Source organism: Ruditapes philippinarum, unplaced genomic scaffold (genome assembly GCF_026571515.1).
Source record: "Ruditapes philippinarum isolate M1 unplaced genomic scaffold, ASM2657151v2 ctg7363_1_1_1_1, whole genome shotgun sequence".
NCBI lineage: Eukaryota > Metazoa > Mollusca > Bivalvia > Venerida > Veneridae > Ruditapes > Ruditapes philippinarum.
In genome coordinates this window covers 10,674-14,193 of record NW_026857969.1, presented here as the reverse complement: position 1 = coordinate 14,193, position 3,520 = coordinate 10,674, and the positions used below count along the sequence as shown (strand labels likewise).

The window sequence follows — 3,520 nt, the reverse complement described above, 5'->3', positions numbered from 1 at the left end:
ATATAATATTCTGGCTTCATAATGAAAATACAAAAGAATCGTAGTATCAGTGTGCATACAAATGAAGTAATATTAGATCTGGTTGCAAATCCTTTCTTAATGCATCAATCATTGTCAAGTCGTTTCATTTTAAGTCCAGCAAATCATGTGCAGACGCATATTAAGACAAAAGACCATTTGTCTTGTCACAAACTAGCATTTCATGTTTGTTCAATGCAAATTAGTATGGGTATTTGCATCATTACCGTGAAGTTCTGAAAGCTGAGAAACATCCTAAAAGATGAAAAAATAAACATTTGTTTGTGTGTGCAAATTCTGGAATTGAGTCATTGTTCTGGCTTTGTTTATTGGTCTATTATATCATTTAATACCTTAAAATATATAAGTATCTTTTGACTATATGTTATAATGTTTGAAGTTCGAGGAGGTTGTAGTTCTTAATTATTTGCTGTGTGAAAACATAGATATCATTTTGTAACATTAAAATCAATTTGAAATTCCAAAATTCCAAAACAATTATTACAACAGAATTATGATTTCCGAATGTCTAGAATTACTGTAACAGTTATTATGTATTTAAGATGAAGAGATACAATGGCAAACAAAAATATTCGACATGTACAGACATGGGAAATTAAGCATTATTAACTTAAGCTCTAATGTTAATTATAACATGTCTAGCGAGTGACAAATAACGACAAAATATTTCTATTCAATAGAACATAATTAAACAGGCGTCATTTTATACTTTATATGGCTTGACGTATTGTCATACTTATTTTAATACTTTACAAATCGAAAAAAATATGTTTCAATGTATTTCACCAACTAGAAAAAATCTCGTCGTTTGTACAGATAAGTTGTTTTTGTGAATTAACCTTCCTGTTATATTTGTAATCATTTGTCCAAGGAAAAGTATGAAATTAAAAGCAATGCCATTTGTTTCTGTCACAGTTATGAATTCATTATTTTATAGCAGATTATAACCAATAGTGTAAAGATAAAACACAAAATTCAAATACAGGTAAAAATGCAAGATTTTCAAAAAAATGGAGATGCCGGGGATTGAATCCGGGGCCTCTCACATGCGAAGCGAGCGCTCTACCACTGAGCTACATCCCCACACAATGACGACATAAAATGGTTAGGTATGTAAAGATATGCAAGTAGTTGGGTAGGTTTTAGCAGATTTAAGTTAATATAAGATGTACCGCTTGTAGTTACACATTTTGTATATACTTACAAAAAGTAAGCTATTATTTGGGTATTAACAAAATAATACTGTGGAAAAACATCCAAACCTGAAATCTTTAGTGTAGGAACACAATTGCTTTTCACGAACCCAAAACTTGTAAAGTTATTCCAGAATTTTAACTTATTTTATATGTTCCTTAATGTAATAGAGCATTAACAAAATACTGCCATCCTTGTTTTTTTTTGTTTTTTTTTTCGATTGTCTAAATTTCATCACATATTAAGCATACTAAGAAACGTTAGATAAACCTAAAATTGACATATGATGTTTTTAAATTTTAAGTTTGTCAGACATTACATCGATCAGAATAACATTGTGATACACCACAACGGTACTAAATTTGAAATGAATAGCATAAGTGAAGAAAGTTTAACTTCATCGTTAACGTCAATTGATGCTGACAGTTAGAACATTTTTATGAGACCTTTTCGTTTGAGCAGTACACTACATCATTACAGTTCATTATCTCAAAATGAATGAGTAAACGTTAATTTAAAAAGATTTCGGAATGAGTCATTGCTAATATTTGCATATCATTGAAAAAGGTGAAACGTCTTAAAAGACTACCATTACTGTTTGAAAGGTGGTCAATATTCAACATTATTCCAATGATTTATCGAATTATGATTGACCGTCTTTTATATAACTTGCATACTGTCTAAAATTATTTAGCAAAATAATAGCTTCTGAGCAGAACAAGTTATTTACTGGAATTCTTCTTTAATATTTTGAACTTAAAATAGAAAAAAGAAACAGAGCATCACAGGAAAATCAAACACAGAAAAACTGAAAAGGTGGCAGGCTGTGTTTGACTAAGTATTTTCATCAACAGTAGCGGTGATTGCAAAATTTCGTCCATGCCAAAAAAAGGGATCCCTCGGAAGCAATGATCACACCATATTTAAATGAAGATTAAATATACGGTGTGATTGAGTCTGTACAAGAGGGATAATGAATAAGTGCAACATCCCACGCGCCCCTAGCACGAAGCCTTCTTGTGGAAAGTACTTTAAGGCCTATCACCGCAGGTTGTGTGACCTGTACCTTGTTCCATGAGGCTATCACTGTGGATTGTATTGCGATGAGGACCCAATAAAAGGCCTTTCACCGTAGGTTGTGTGAACTTGGATGTATTTCCTGAGGTATTCATCGGGGTCGAAATTGCAATAAGAACCCCCTAAAAGGCCTATCACGTGTGACCTTTACTTTGTTCCATGAGGCTTCCACCTTGGATAGTATTGCGATGAGGACCCCTTAAAATGCCTATCACCGTGGGTTGTGTGAGCTTGAATGTATTACCTGAGGTTTTCATCGGGGCCGAAATTGCAATAAAAACCCCGTAAAAGGCCTATTACCGAAGGTTGTGTGACCTTTACTTTGTTCCATGAGGCTATTACCGTGGATTGTATTGCGATGAGGACCCCTTAAAAGCCTATCACTGTGGGTTGCGTGAGCTTGAATGTATTTCCTGAGGTTTGCATCGGGACCGAAATTGCAATAAGAACCTCCTTAAAGGCCTATTACCGTAGGTAGTGTGACCTTTACTTTGTTCCATGAAGCTATCACCGTGGATTGTATTGCGATGAGGACCCCTTAAAAGGTCTATCACCGTGGGTTGCGTGAGCTCGAATGTATTTCTTGAGGTTTTCATCGGGCCGAAACTGCAATAAGAACCCCCTAAAAGGCCTATCACCTTAGGTTGTGTGACCTTTTCTTTGTTTCATGAGGCTTTCACCGTGGATTGTATTGCGATGATGACCCTAAAAGGCCTATCAACTAGGGTTGTGTGAGCTTGAATGTATTTCCTGAGGTTTTCATTAGGGCCGAAATTGCAATAAGAACCCCCTTAAAGGCCTATCACCGTAGGTTGTGTGACATTTACTTTGTTCAATGAGGCTATCACCGTGGATTGTATTGCGATAAGGACCCCTTAAAAGGCCTATCACCGTGGGTTGCATGAGCTTGAATGTATTTCCTGAGGTTTTCATTGGGGCCGAAATTGCAATAAGAACCTCATAAAAGGCCTTTTACCGTAGGTAGTGTGACCTTTACTTTGTTCCATGAAGCTATCACCGTGGATTGTTTTGCGATGAGGACCCCTTAAAAGGTCTAACACCGTGGGTTGCGTGAGCTCGAATGTATTTCCTGAGGTTTTCATCGGGGCCGAAATTGCAATAAGAACCCCCTTAAAGGCCTGTCACCTTAGGTTGTGTGACCTTTACTTTATTCCATGAAGCTATCACCGTGGATTGTATTGCGATGAGG

The 3,520-nt window shown here is 35.8% G+C and overlaps 1 non-coding gene across 1 annotated transcript; it reads right to left on the bottom strand.

The window, feature by feature from the left end:
- Window positions 1-1,050: 1,050 nt before the first annotated feature.
- Window positions 1,051-1,122, bottom strand: Trnaa-cgc (transfer RNA alanine (anticodon CGC)). Its single transcript has one exon. It is a non-coding gene; the product is annotated as a tRNA-Ala (tRNA).
- Between the last annotated feature and the right edge of the window lie 2,398 nt (window positions 1,123-3,520).